At 40.9% G+C, this 16,057-nt stretch overlaps 1 long non-coding RNA gene across 4 annotated transcripts in view; it reads right to left on the bottom strand.

The window, feature by feature from the left end:
* LOC101748294 overlaps window positions 1-16,057 on the bottom strand; it is a 414,590-nt gene that overhangs the window by 228,569 nt on the left and 169,964 nt on the right. The gene's annotated exons all lie outside the window — the stretch shown is intronic.

Below are 16,057 nucleotides of genomic sequence, written 5' to 3'. Positions count from 1 at the left end.
AACAAAAACTCTTGCTTTTTTCCCAGTCTTTGCCCATGTAGGATAATTTCTTCCTTTTAATGGCTCATCTGGCAGTTTGCTTCTAGCTCTGATCTCACAGTGCCATTCTGGGATTAATTCTACCTGCAAGTGAAGCTACACTCGATGGGAACGCAAGCGAATCACAGATGTGTGCACTGAATGACATAGGAGCATTTCCAGCATCTCCCTCAGGCCTCTCGGTACAAATATTTGGGGTGAGTAGCTCTGGCTGATCAGTGTCAAGGTAACAAGAGAGGAAAAGTTGAAAGTAACTTTGTGAAAACAAACCATTTTCTTCGAGGGAGATGTCATTTGGCAGCTATTTCCCAACCTTTCTTTTATTCCAGACTCATTTTGGATACTGTACCTTACACCTCTACACACAGGTTAAAATATTTTACAACAGCTCTGCTTCAACAGCAGACTACAGTCACTCTGTAGACGAAGATGCGCTCAGAGCTTCATGAATACATTCAGCAGCTAGGAATTGGGAAGAGAGGAGCCCAGGGAAATGGATTTAGTGTTTGCATTCATATCTGGGCATGAAACATTTTTCTCTCATTTAAAGAACTGTATCTGACTAGTTTGACATGTTGAAGATCCAGCTGGAGAGCAGCACCAGATGAGACCATGCTTACCAGCAACAAGAGGATGTCTCTGGTGCATGTTTCTCTGCCAGTGGTTTGCAGCAAGTTACAGGCTGTGGGAGATTGGGGATCAGCTGCTTCACTGTGCTCGCTCAACATTCTGACACTTGGGAAGGCGCACATGTGGGGAACTGCCCAGCTGCTGAGTGGATCAGTGCCATCAGAGCACACAGGGAGAACCTCTGCAGAAGGGTAACATAGGTGGTAGAGGAGACCTCTTAACACACCAAACATCATCAGCACACAGGGCTGTGCTGCCTTGGGAAGGAACTCTGACTGTGTGAGTATGGTGAGGCCCTGGCACTGCTGCCCGAAGAGCTGTGGGTACCCCATCCCTGGAGGTGCCCAAGGCCAGATTGGATGGGCCCTGGGCAATCTGAGCCGGTGGGGGGCAGCCAGCCCATGGCAGAGGATGGGACGGGGGCGGGGGGGGGGGGTGGTCTTTGAGGTCCCTTCCAGCCCAAACTCTTCTATGATTCTACGAGTACAGTTCTCATGAGCACTGACAAGACTGTCTCCATGCAATTTAACAGCACTCCCTCTAGTCCAGCTTGGGGCAGGGTCAGCTGCTGCCCTCCCAGCCCATTCCTACACACAGGTCAGGACTCAGCACTGTGCTGAAGGCATTCCCAGCTGCCAGTATAGTGTAGAGACAGTCCAAGTGTCTGAAGGTTCCTGAACGCTCAGAAGACTACACATTTATGTACAGATAGTCAGGTTTCCAATAAACGAAAGGACAGAATCATAGAATCACAGAATGGCCTGGGTTGGAAGGGACCTCAAGGATCATAAATCTCCAACCCCAATGCCAGGCAGGGCCACCAACCTCCCCTTTTACTAGACCAGGCTGCCCAGGGCCCCATCCAACCTGGCCTTGAACACCTCCAGGGATAGGGCATCCACAACCTCTCTGGGCAGCCTGTTCCAGCACCTCACCACTCTCCTTGTAAAGAACTTCCCCCTAACATCCAACCTAAATCTTCCCTCTTTCAACTTAAAACCATTCCCCCTTGTCCTGCTGTTATCTACCCTTTCAAAGAGTTTACTCCCTTCCTGTTTATAGGCTCCCTTCAGGTACTGAAAGGCTACAATGAGGTCACCCTGCAGCCTTCTCTTCTCCAGGCTGAATAAGCCCAGCTCCCTCAGCCTGTCTTTGTAGGGGAGGTGCTCCAGCCCCCTGATCATCTTCGTGGCCCTACTCTGAATCCTCTCCAACAGCTCTCGGTCTTTCTTGTACTGGGGGCTCCATACCTGGACACAGTACTTCAGATGGGACCTCACAAGAGCAGAGTAGAGAGGAGCAATCACTTCCCTGTCCCTGCTGGCCACCCCTCTCATGATGAAGCCCAGGATACCATTTGCTACTGGCTCATGTTAAGTTTGTCATCCATCAGGACCCCCAGAATGGGTGAGTCTGAAGCTCATGAAAGCAGCTTCCCATACCTAGGGCCATTTCTGCTTGAACTTGTAGTTTAAAAATTCAGAATAATATAAATAGATAAAACTACTTTCTCTCTGGCTGTCTATATAGATATTGATACACAGTTTTGATTTTTGATTCTTTTCTATAACTGGGACAGCATTTCTAGGTTTTTTTGCCTTCCCCTGGGCAGCTCAGGGAAGGACTTCAAGTAGGCACACCGAGATGTCCTCTGGGGGAGATTGTGCTCTCTCCATCTGTATCTCCAACTTAAACATCTAAATTCAGTGCTTAAAAATAAGCAGGCTCACTATTCAGCAGGGTTAGCACTGAAGAACCTGGACTGTTGGTAGCTTTCCACAGACAAGATATCAGCAATGCCTCCATGCGAGGGAGCTTGTTTGAGTCTTAGCCCAGGGGCCAATAGCAGGAGAAAGATGCTCATCAGCGTTCACAGACTAGTCCTATCTTTTCATCTCTGACTAGTCAGCTCTTAAGTACCCTGGCTGGAGAATGCTACTTGCTCACTGCTTGATTAAGAAGGTGGGTAAAGCTGCTGGCGTCAAGGGACAAGAGATGCTACTGTGTTTCTGGCTCCTCTATGAATAATACTGTCATTCACACAAGAGCTGGGGCGGACTTTTCTCAGCTGTCTGGGGTCAGCGGCTGCTAACTAGTTGGATAAGGAGCAAGTTTCAGTGCATCTACAGATCACAAGGAAAAGCAAGGCCACATGTCTCCTCTGCCAAAGCAGAGCCTTTAGTTAAACTGCACTGTATAATGCACAGAAATACACAAACATTGGGTTGAACGGGAAATTGCCTTCTCCCTATGGATGTTGATTTCCAAAGCAACAATTGCTCAAGATAGAGCAATGAGAAAGCTGGCCATGTACCAACCTGAAGCTCTCTCTCTAGTACAGAAGAATTCTCTTATACATTGTATGGCTTCTTTCCAAGCTGCACTACATATTTTCTCTTTGTAGGGTTAAATTGTTTTGCATGAAACGTTACCAAGTGGTTTAAAAATCAGGCACTCACTGCTATGTTAACCAAACCTTGAACTGGTAAATTGGTAACAAGTTTTTCTGCATATTAGATAAGCTTTAGAGGACAATAACAGCAAAGTGGGCACAATCCACCAGAAATAAGCAAATGAATAAATAAATAACTGCGATATGGACAGGCAGCCAGAATCTCTGTCAAAGATCTGAAGTGCCTGGGGTATAAATCAGTGTAGCTCCACTGACTTTAATGACACCAGGCCAGTTTAGACAGCTTGACACCTAGCTGGGGCTGGGCTGTTAGCAGTACCATCAAAGCCATCATCAGCTGCTTTCTGCTGCCTGCCTGGCTGCTGGGGCCAGCCAAGGCTTCCTCATTGGCGCCTACAGGGAAAGCAATGGCTTTGCACTGCACAAAAAGAAAGTTAGCACACCTAAAAAATGTTCACTTTTTTTTTTTTTTTTTTTTTTTGCCCCTGAGTGAAGTAAATAAATCTAGGTTGTTATTGCTTCAAAAAGAACCCATGAACAACTGGTCATATTCTAAATCGTATAGAAATTCTTTCTATAAGAAGGGAAAAGCTTCAGAATTTAAAACTTTTTCATTGTAATTTTTAAGACATCACAATTCTTCCCCAACACTCTGGCTGCATAATGTTTCTGAGATCTGACCACCTAATGCTGACTGCAAATCAAGGGACATGATTAGATCCTAAGTGGCTTAAGACCCGGTTGCTTTGGAAATCTCTTCCTATTGTTGTATCAGCAAAGATCAGCCAACTGCTAGACTTGGAATCCTTTTCATATAAACAAAAGGGATTGTTTTAGCTTTGTATTCTACCCAGGCAATCCTCAATTTTGGAATTTTATCCTTTCTGATTCAGAGACCCACTTTATTAACCTTCCAGGGGTATAGCACAGACTATCTGTTTTAATTAAGCGATTAAAAAAGTGGGCTGCTGAAGGCCAAAGAGTCTGGGTTACTTTGAAATAGTATTATTTATTTGATGCATAGTTATTTGTTGTACTGTTATAGGAAAATAACAGGAATAATAGGAAAATAATAGGAAAAGCCTTCTTTTAAATATTGAATAAATCAAAATATGCACCAGTATGTCAACAGGGCAAAAGCCAGAACTGGCACCACAAAGATTTGGCACTCTGTTGAAAGTTAGCTACTATTATATGACCAGGCAAACAAAGCAAACCACATGGGGAACCCCAATTTTTTCTCTTACTTAGATATACTCTTTTTTATTATGGTTTTATCTCTGATTATAGGTGAAGATGGAATAGATTTCTTTTCTAAAAAGGTCACACAGCTTTGAGAACAAACATTCAATTTATAAAGCATAGAACAGAAGAAAGTATGAAATTACTGGTGTCAAAGCCTATTGAGTGTCACAGAACCATGGGCTGAATCCATCATTGCTGAAATGGTCCAAATTTTTAAAGTCTTGTGGAAGAATGACTTGTTAAATTGCAGATTGTAACACTTCCCCCCAGATGCTACTTTCCTTAAGAATTGTCCTTTTCTCTCTCTCCCTAATTCACAATCACGTTCTCTGACAATTCCTTCCCAGCGGACACACCATTTGTATTCCATGTTAGTTTTGGCATATAAAGTATTCACAGCTTTACCTTAAATAAAATTTTTTTCATGTTTCACACAGCTTACCTATATTCACAAGCTGACCCCGTGTTTCAGTGCATGTCCTGTATATGGTGTCATGCTTTGTCTTTCAGCAGGCTACACCATGTGCCATTCCACCCACACTTCCCTCTGATCCCAGCATCACTGGCTGAGATCAAACAGAGCCCACAGATCATTTGACGTATCCAATAAGGTCATCTGATGCCCACCTTAGCACATCTTTATGTAAGATGTCATTTGACAAAAACACTAGTGCAAATACCGAACGAACTATACAGTTTAGAAAATACCAATTCTGTCCATTTGTTAACAGCCTTTTAAAGGAAAAATCACCATTATAAGGTAATAGCTGTGTCTAAGGTTCATAAAGGAACATAACAAAGTGAGGTGTTCAAATTACAGTCCTTGCTTCTACTGTTTCTGCATAACTGGTCATCTATCCCAGGCTCCCAAATATCCCAGAAAAAATGGCTAGCAATAGCAGCACTGAGACAGAAACAATGACAGACTGTCCCCAATGAATATTCCCCCACAATAAAACCACACTTGCAAGCTGTGCTCCTCCTGCATTTTCTCAAGGCATCATGAATCTAATACTCAAGTACTGTAAATCACTGCAGCTCCACAGTGATCACCAATTTAAAACAGATAAGGATCGGTCAATGAGTCTTTAATGAGGGCTGCTTTATCACTATTGTTTTTGTGCAACTGTTACACAGAAGTGCCATAGGAAGAAAACACTAAGGAAGCCAGCCAATCCAAATGAATATTAATATCATCACCTAAGAAGGGCTGAGAACCTCACCTAGTGCACAGGCACATTGCATCTGCAACGGGGCACCTGTAAAGCTGCAGGGAGAGGCAGGTCTGCGCATCACCACTGCCCCTCAGTGTCAATGATCCGAGAGAATGAAAAGGTCTGGAAATACCACGTGCAGATCTGGGAGATTTCTTTACCTCTCCCACAGCCACAGAGGAGCTCCCATGCAGCATAATCAATACAGGTCCCGTACAACCTCTCTTCCTCGCAGAACTGGAAAGCAGAGGAATATGATGAACCCTGGTGCAAGCACACCTGTGAGCTCCTAAGCCAGCTCTGCATCCAGGCCCTTCTTTCTAGGGTGTGATTTCATTTTCCCTGACAGATACTGCTAGGTTTGCACGTGCAGGGATCGGTACACTTCCCATCAGCCACATCCGTCGCGCTACACAAATGCTGTCTCCCCTCGATTTTTAGGGGCAAGCATTAAGTTTTACTGATGCTGTAACCATCCACCACCAACATCTGTCCGTCATTGAAAAGACTTTCTCCCAGAGATCTTCCACCCAATTCCACCCGACTGTATTTCAAATAAGAAACACAAATAGGATAATACCACTGCAGAGTGTGAGTTCAGTTTTACTGAGGTAACTGTGCTCCTTTTTTAAACAACTGCACAGGGTTCAAAGAAGAGTCCTTCACAAAGCATTACAAATCCGCGGGGGCTTGCAGATAAAACCACGTGTACAATTTCATGTTAAGTAATAAAGAGTTAATGGTAATTAACAAAAACGCATGACTACGAAAATTGCTGAATCATTTTTTATTCAGCACTTACATTTTTAATGGTAGAGTTTTTAATTTCACAGGGCTTTGCTTATTGTTAAACATTTCCAAGAAGGTTTACAGCCATAAATTGTGGATTTTTTTTCTCTGTATACAGCAATTCCATTGTTATGATTTAACCTAAAGAATACTAAATTAAAATTGATTTACTAAATAGGTTAAGGATAGCATACTTATTCAAGATTTCAACCCTATTTCATACTTAGACAGGCAGATCTTAATTATACACAAAAGAATACAAATGTTATTAGCATGATAATAATTATTTAGTAGTCGTTCTCTTTAAAAAAAAATTAAAGCGGTATTGTCATTTGTGCAGCCACATTTTTCAATAGAATGACAGCTACGCTAGTCAAAGATATGTTCAAAGAACATATACAATATTCAAAGCTGTGCAGCCGACATGTTATCAGGATAAGCTAGAGTAGGTACTGCCAGAAACACGCTGCACACTAATCATTATGTCCTACCCATGGTACTACATGCAAATACAATCCTTTGTGACATTTTGTCAAATATTTTGAGGTTTCTATACTTATCGTTTTTCCCTTTGCACTCATTAACATACAGCCACCCAGAAACTGTAGTCGTGGATTGTTTGTACTTCAGTTCCTCGCAGTGATAACACCGTGACAAATTAATGAAAGGGAAATTAAAGATTTAAGTATTTCCAAGTCTAGCAGATGAGCCAAAGGGGAGCAAAATTCAAGTTTACGTCTGCAGCCTGGCTTCCTCCTTGCTGACAGAGAAAATGCAGCATCTCAGCCTGCATTTGTACTTGCAGCGATGCAAACCTCACACCGAGCACACAGCACACTCGGTAAATCAATTTATAGGTCCCACGTTTTCCTAGCCCACGCGGCAGGTCAATACTTCCTGTCAATGAGCCCATATTCTATCAGATTGAGAAAATGTAAAAATGGCTCAGGACTAAGCAGTTGGCTACCGTACAAGCAGTGCATTTCTCAGCATCGATTTGCCAGAAGTGTTTCTGTTGTCTTGTTGCTGTAGGCTGGCATTTTTAATTATTTCTGAGACAAATGGATCATTCATACGCAGAAAATCTGTAGGGCTTCTTGTCAAATTAATAAAATAATAATGAAAGTAGTCATTTTGGACTGCAAACTGTCAAAATACCTGAAAAGCTCTGTCGTAATCTACATGCTTAAGCAAACTATATATAAAATAGCATCTCTGTGCTATTTTAAATCCTAAGTACTACAACGTAAAATAGATTGTATAGTGTCCATTGTATACAATGACACCTACTGTGACAAAACCGACTATGTTTAATGACCTTTTTAAATCTTATACCTAGAGTCCATAAAAGCATTGTAATTCAGTTGTAAAACACACTTTAATAATCAAAATGCAGCTGTTAAAATAGCATTGCTCATAATTCTAACTTCAGGCAATTTTTTTGTTTTTAATGCAGAAGAGCAGACCACAGTTTAAAATTCCTATGAGGTCACTATTGGCCATTACAGTGTTTTTTTGCAACTTAATAATAGATGTTTTAAAGTTTAAGTGCAGCCTCAGGCACTCATAAGCATTTATTACAAATCGCTGGTTGCCTCCCTTATGCAGAGAGGAATAACATTTACATACAGTAGCACAGATTAATAAGATAAAAAATTTGAAAAAGCCGTCAGTCAGGGAGCGAAACTGGTGCTAATAAAGCCCACTATATTCTTCGGAAATATCAAGCCGTCTGTTCCAATATTTTGCCATTCCCCATGAGGTATACAAATCCAAATCAGATAAGACTCAAGCAATGCCAAAGACATGCTGCTCTGCTCTCCAGTGGCATCCAGCTGAATCTTTTATTTATCTTCAGAGCAATTGTACGTTCTCGGATACTAAAGACTGAAATAAACCCAACATCCCTCATCTGAAAGTTTCATAAAGCGCGGCCCGCTCCCTGTTTGCCGAGCTGCGGTGCGAGGCGTGGGACGTGGTGCCAAGCCAACAGCAGCACGGCGGCTTGCACAGAGTGGGGCACCAAGGAAATCTAATTGCTGAGGCAATGGAAGCACGAGGAGTCATGCACCTCTCTGCTTTATGTTCAGGAGACGGGTTGCAAGCCCGGCTGTCAAAGGCATTAGGCGAGGTAAAGTGCAATTCCTGTAAAATAGCACACATAATGTGGCATTATGATTAAACTGCAAAGGTGCTTGTTAGAACAAATCACTTTGTAAATCAAATAAACTACAGCATAAAAAAAGAACGTAAAATCATTTCTGCACCCTTGTAATGCCAATAATTTTAAAAGTACGGCATTAAGAGCACAAAGTCAGAAGGGGACCAATCAGTAATTTTTAGTGGGATTTCTCCCGCAGATAAAACACCTTTATTTACGCAAATGTTTGCTGCGCTCTCCTCTTGAGCCGGCCTGCGAGTCAAAGACAAAAAGAGATACGGTTTCCTTCTCATTTTTCTTCAAGAACACTGTCATATTAACATTGAATAATTACTAAAAATTGTAATACACCAGTGTAATATTACCTTTTGCCAAATTGCATTAATCAAAAAGTGAGCCCACTGCAATCAAGTAATTAAGTGTAAAAAAATGCCGCGTATTTGCATAGCCTGCCTTCCCAGGCTTGTTTGCTGTGCCGCGGTGGTTTGATTCCCGAGTTTTGCTGTGGCTCAGGGCACAGACGCCAAGCCCAATGTTGATGGAGGGAAGCAGCGCGGCCACACAGGGCTGAGAGTAGTGCCCAAGAAGGGACAAGGAATGGCAGGTGGGCGGCTGACAGCCTCCTTCCTCCCTCCTCAAAGTGTGCGCACAACCAAATAAATCCTGCCTGACCTCCTCGGAAGCCAGACTATTGTTCAGCAGGAGTAGTAAACACGGCTGCTTAATTACACGCGGGCAGCATTCTGGTACGTCGGGCTTGTGAGACAAAAATAAGGAGTTTCTTGTTCTGCTGGGTTTCTTCCGGGAGAAAAAAAAAAAAAAAAAAAACTGTATACACAGTAAAGATCATTTCAGGTATATATTAAAATGGGTAAGTCAGAAAGAGCTCCTTTGTATAATGTCACAAAGCAACCTTTAGTGCTCATAGAGTAAATGCACACACCATTATTTTTGCAGTCTTTTGTCTCACAAGTTTATTGTAAAGGTGAGCGACGGTTTCTCTCCAGAGCAGTACCTGAACTTGTAGAACCACGGCGCCAGGAAATATTAATTGGGAAGACGGATTTTATTAAAAAGCAGGAATTTCTGCTGGTTTTTGTTTGTTGTAGCCATGTCGGCAAAGCGCAGTTTCCTCCACCAGTCTATCCTAGGCTAGCTGTGAATAGTGCCCATTTTGAGATTAGGAGATTAGGTTATTCATCACTTGAGATGCTCCCTGCTGTGCTGCTACTATCAGAGCGCAGCCAAATCAAAACATCTCTGGAAGGCATTTCAGAATAATTGAATGCATCATAATTTCCCTATTAATACATATCTCATATTACAGATTATGCATGAAATGTTCGCATTATCTGTTACTTTTTGTTAACGTCTTGCTCCTTGCCAGTAAATTTAATACACAGAGTGAATCAGCATGCCATGATGAAGGGATAGGTTACTGATAGCCATTTTTTCAGGATTCAGTAGAAAATTAAAGTAAATCGATCATTTTATAGCCCCACTGGAATGTCTACAAGGGCATGTTGCTAAGCAAATGGTAATTTAAATGTACTGTGTAATTTTTCTAAGCAATTTACTGAAAGCAGATTTTATTTCTCACTTACTTAATATCAGATGCTCTTTATCTGTTAGTGCATGATGTATCAGTTATAGAAAAATTATTAATCTATGGTTTAATCAAATGGCAAAGATACAGTGATTTGACAGCTAGTCATACACATATTAAGATGTCTTAATTCACATGAATTACAGTAACATCAATTGTTATTTTCTTAAAAGAAAAAAAGATGATTCAATTACATACATAAAAAACACAGTAAGTTCCAGGTAAGTCAGCATAAATCCTACAGGAGCAGTTCTCCAGCTGTCTATTATATTTCACAAAAAACAATAATCCCTGTCATTTAGAGGGGTTTTTTTTGTTGCTGTTGTTGTTTCGTTGTGTTTTGTTCTCTCTCTCTTTTTTTTTTTTTTTTTTTTTCCCCATGAATAGATCTACTTTTTCAGAACTTATCTAGCAACTGAAAATGCAGCCCCGTCAGGGCACTGACAGAATTCACCAGGACTGAAAATAAAATTGGGAAAATGTAAATTGGGATGGGCTTAAAAAAACGTCACGAACGCTTCAAGACGATTAATTACCACTGGATGGGAGCCGTGCCCGATTTATTTATTCAGTATACATATACTTCCTTTAACAAAGAATATTTAACATATACCTCAGATACCTCCTGGCCCTTATTTAGGCAAAATGCCAGTTGACTTTCAGTGCAATTTTTGCTTGAAGAGCAGAGGAATCAGGTTCATTGCAGTATTTTAACTTTAAGAAAGATTCCAAGTATGTGATCAGCTTAAAAAACTAAGACCATAGAAAATAATTTCCCTCTTTTTTCTTTCTTTCTTTCTTTCTTTTTTTCTTAACTCTAGAATATGTTTGGTGACAGCCTTCATTTTTATGAAATACAAAGTTTCCATTTATCCTTCAGGTTCCTTAGAATGAATGTAGGGTCCTCCTACTGCTGATGCACAAAATGTATTATTGTCATTAATGAAAAAGTTAATGGGCCATTTTCTTATATATCAATTTACATTTTACAATTTGAGTATACAAATGATATGTACAGCAGAGAGCTGATTATTTTTGCTCAAGGAAATAGTTTTAATGTGTTTTATGGACATCAAATGTTGTGAATAATGATGCATCCACAGAATGCAAATAGGATGACAGTTCTTGTGCTGTGATCAACAGTCCTTGGATAAAAGGTCTGCAGTGACAATAATATTCTGTGGAGGGCCTGAACAGTAAAAAATGAGAAACAAGAGGATATCATGATGCTCAAAATGTACATCAGGAGATAGATTTGAAATTGTCACTAATATCATTATTTCACAAGTACAGTGCAATAGCAATTTACCAGCAAAATATACTCCGAAATCCCATTTTATACAGGGGTGTTTCACAGCAAATGGAATGTCTAGCCTTTTCAAATAGCTTAGGCTCAGATCGAAACTTTCGTTTTCAACTAAATATGCTTTTGTTTTTAATCAAATCAGCATCTCCCCAGCCTATTAGTGCCAATGCATGCAGTAGGTCACCAGAAATCTCCTCTCCAAAGCAAAGTCTCCCTGCAGACCCAGGGGGCCCAGCACTGTCTCTGTATGAGGCTGCTTTTCCTGAAAGAGGAATTTTACCAACTGCAAATGGGAGATCCCAAAGGGGACCGATGGCATCTGCAGGATCCAAGTGCTTCGTTGCTTTAGGGACCTACAGTCACACTGACCCAAACGCAGGCAGCCTTCTCTGGTAGAGAAGATATTTTGAGCAGCTCTATGTGGTAGCAGAGCTCAAGTGGGTACCCGAAGTCTCCATCGGCCTCAGGAGGAAATGCTCATATTTGGAATATATTTGAAAAAGAAGGCACAAATGCAAGATCAACCAGAACTGAAGCATTAAAGCGCTTTCTTCCATGTCATTGTGCTGATTTTCATTGGGATGCATTTGTAGATTGTTACTAAATCTGCAGATTGTTTTCTAGTGTTTCTCACATTTGGCTATGAAAGTAGGTGCAATGATTGCAGTTTCTAAATTAATGCTTACTCTGGAACATTCCACGTTAAAACGTAAGAGAGAATTTCTATTTCTTTTTCCTCCAATTCCAGCGCTGAGAAATAAACTATGTTGTGCAAGTACACCTCGGGTAGTTTCAGATTTCAAGATATACTACATTTAGAGTGGCCTGTATAAATCATTCTTAACCCAGAGTATTAGAAACAGAGTTGCCCAAAAGATATTCCATTCATAAAAGAGAACAACAACAACAAGAACAAAAAAAAAAAACAATCACAGATGTTGTGCTGTGGTTCCCCTTTGCCATGAATGCTGTGCACGGTGTCCCACACCTATTTGCTACGCCAGCTGTAAGAAGAAAAGGAGACCAGAGTCACAGAGACTATTTTTAAAGGCATTATTTTAGAAGGTAGAAAGCATACCTGGCCTGACAACGGGGCTAAAGCAGCATGACGCACCTCAAAAGGCTCAAACGCTGCCAAAAGACAATGCAGCAGCCTAAAAACTACACAGTATTCTGTATAAAAACCCTGCCAGACTACTTGTTCCTTGGTCTCCCTGAACTACTGGATGTTGCACTTGAGCACCGTTATAAAGAAATAAAATATAGAGCTATTGAGTGTTCATTGCTTTGTGTCTGGATTAAAATCAAGTGATAATTAGAGCTGTATAATAGCTGAAATACTGGGTATAGATTGGGCTTGGAAAGCCTCCAGGAGACTATGGCAAGGAACTTCCAGCTGATCTCCTCCAGTATTTGAGATACTGTGGAATCTCTCAACAAATACTCAGTTTCTGATATTAACCATTGTTACAAACCTCTCAAGTATTTTAACAGCTCTACACACAAAACACCACCCTGGAAGTGTTCCAATTAATCTCACTGACGATCACCTCTACAAAGTCACTACTACACGAAGTGACAATTCAATGCCATCACCCTGTTCCTTTAATTAGTTAATTTAATTTCTTCCATACCTACTTCCAATCAACCAAAGCTTCTGATCAGAGGTGGAGGGCTGCTTAGGTCCATCCACAGAGGGAGAGAAAAGCTGGAACCTGTTGGGGTCATGGTGCCTGGCAGGGCCATCAGTGTGTAGCACTGGTGAAGGGCACCCTGATGGGCTGCATGGGGCACAGCTACAGTGGACTGACCAGAAAAGCAGAGAAGAAATGTTCCCTCCCAAAGTCATCCGAGTTAATAAAACATATTTCTCCCTAAACGTGACAAGCACAATCTTCATTTTTTTCCATTCTTAAGTTAGCTGTTCATCCTGGTAAATACAACAAATGTCCTCTGTACATTGGCTTGTTTTGCTAATACACAGAGTCCTCCAGTATCAATAATACAGGACAGTTCTAGTGTATTTTAGGATATGTGAATTAAAATGCAACTTCTCTGAATAATGCTAATAATTATTTAATTCTTTTTTAATCACTTGTTATAGAACTGTAAACTAACAGTATCAGGATAGCTGAGGAAACAAAATTGGATGAACAGCTTCCTTAAAAGAGAAGGAGCTTTTGGTTCTAACTTCAGACTGAGGGCTGACATTGACCAAACTCTAGTCTTGAACACAAAAACAAACATCTCATTGACTATAAATTTAGGTTTATATAGACATTCCATGTACTTCTACATACAAATTTCCTTTAATGACTCTAGATACTAAGAGGATGTTTGCTTTCAAGCATACAGCAAAGTGTTTTGATGAACATGGATAAACACTTTTCTGCTTACCCTGAAGAGAATGGCTGAACGGATTTTAGGGCTGCAGGTCACCTTTATGCCTACACATACACAAACAGCATATCTATTTATTTTCAGTTAGCTCTTTCTTGTTGCTTACTGTTTACTTCCTAAACAAGCTCACAGCATGTCCAATGAATAATACAGAAAAAAATATATACTCCAGAAGATTAAGACTAGTAAACATAGTGTCAGCCTGTATAAAAAGGCTGCATTCTATGTGACATTCTTTGGGTACAAAATATTAATTTGACCATGATTTCTCTTTTGCCTAACACTAACACTCCAGATACATCCAGTTGCAGTGTTAACACAAAGCAGAAAGATGGGATTTTAATTAATGAAGGTAGATAAGCTTGCTATTTAAAAAAAATGGAAGGATGAAAGGTCATGCAAATAGTCAGTTTGGTGTCTCTGTTCCAGGAACTGATTCCTGAAGTGAGCAACCAGACTTGGCCAGATATTTCCATTTTAGCCAGAACTCTGGGCTGATTTGCGGGCAAGCTGACAAGTCAGTGACAATGTCAAGGCATTCTGCAACTTCTGGGTAATCAGGAATACATTCTTGAGGCTTTAAGTCACTGTCTGAGGTGAATCAACTGATTAGTTCTGGTTTGGTGATGTCCAACACAATGCCTGCTTCTCAGCAGTCTGCCTGTCCCTTCGAAACCCATCTTGCTTCATGTTTTGTCGATGGAAATGGCTGAAAATTGGCAGTCAGTCTGGGGCTCTGAGCTGGAAGCTCTGCAGGAGCTGATTTCTCTGTACAAGAAGCCTTAGGAGATGCACTTTCCTGGAGAAGCATGAGCTTGTACAGACACCCTGCTTAATCTCCATGGTTGTAGAAGAGGTGTAGTAATTTCTCAACAATGTATTTACTTAATTACACCCATGGGTACCATTTTCACATTCTGCTTTTTGTGGAAATCATCTACTTCATTTTAAAGGTGTAAAAATTGAATCTCGTGAAGGTTAAACGGCTTGTCAAGAATTACTGTAATCCCGATTCTGACACTAACTAGCTGTGCCAATTTGGATTTGTCACTTCATTTCTCCAAGCCGCTCCTTCCCCGTTTGTAATGTCACTTCCAAACTTTATTTAGTGGCAAAGTGCTAATGTAAGTGCAAAGTATTACTAATCCTGTGTGCGGCAGACACTGGGATGTAATTCAAGATCTTCTGGCTCCCAGTCCTGTGCTTAACTCTACAGATCTTGAGACTGCTGAGGACTCTCTCCCCTTCTTCCATTTTTTGATGCACGCAGTTTCAGACAAAGTGGTCACTTGGTTCTGCTGTGATGTTTGTTAGAAAAAATATTTCTGCCACTTTTAAAAGGCTTTGACTTCCGGATACTCACTGAACATGTGCAGTTTTAAAACTAGAAAAAAAAAATAACACATTAATGTATTTTGTTCATTAGCATTCTGCATCACTGACAGCAGAGTGAAGAAATACAGACAGAAAGACGAAGAACCTAAATGCTGTTGTTTTAAATGGACTGGGAGAGAAATGCTGTTGTTTTAAATGGACTGAGAGGGAAAAAGAAGGAAGACGTGACCTGCAGCTCCGTTGTATATTAGAGTTATACACATCCTGCCTCAGGTGAAAATTATGGTGCATTCTCTTTGCAGATTTCCACATTTCCAGCTATCTTACAGGAAGCCACATTTGATCTTTCAGCACTGAACAAAAGGGGATACCAAGGTACTGCTAGAACCCAGGGCAAATGAATACATGCCACACAGGGTTATTGCTGCTTTTTGATGACAAGTTATAATTGGGCTGCAAACTTCTTCTGTCTCACGTTTTCCTCCCAACCTCCAAGTAAACAAATTAACACGGATTGAACATTTTGTATGCATACTACTGCAGAAATCTGAAAATCTGAAAAGCTTCTTCTGTGTGCATTTCCCAAATAATCAGTTAATTTGGGACTGTTCAATTGCTCAAGGAAACACATTTCCTGATGACTTCCAGCACTAAAATTCTCGTGTCAAGACCAGGCTTCTTCATTCTTCTGTGCACCTGAGACATCTCTCAGAGACCTGCTTTCAGTACTTAGGATACTGCACAGTGTAACATGAGTTGCTGTATCTCTTCCAGAAGGCAGAGGATGGGTGCACGCCCTTGCCTGCATATAGCCCTACCATCAAGATCTGTGTGCACTGAAACAGCAACTGGGAATGTAGCTGTGACTAACATATGTCTGAGCTGTGCTCAAGCACAGGTAACTACAGGCAGCACATGG

This window comes from Gallus gallus, chromosome 3 (genome assembly GCF_016699485.2).
Source record: "Gallus gallus isolate bGalGal1 chromosome 3, bGalGal1.mat.broiler.GRCg7b, whole genome shotgun sequence".
Lineage (NCBI taxonomy): Eukaryota > Metazoa > Chordata > Aves > Galliformes > Phasianidae > Gallus > Gallus gallus.
The sequence above is the reverse complement of the archived record's forward strand: the minus strand, read 5'-3'. Positions and strand labels throughout refer to the sequence as shown.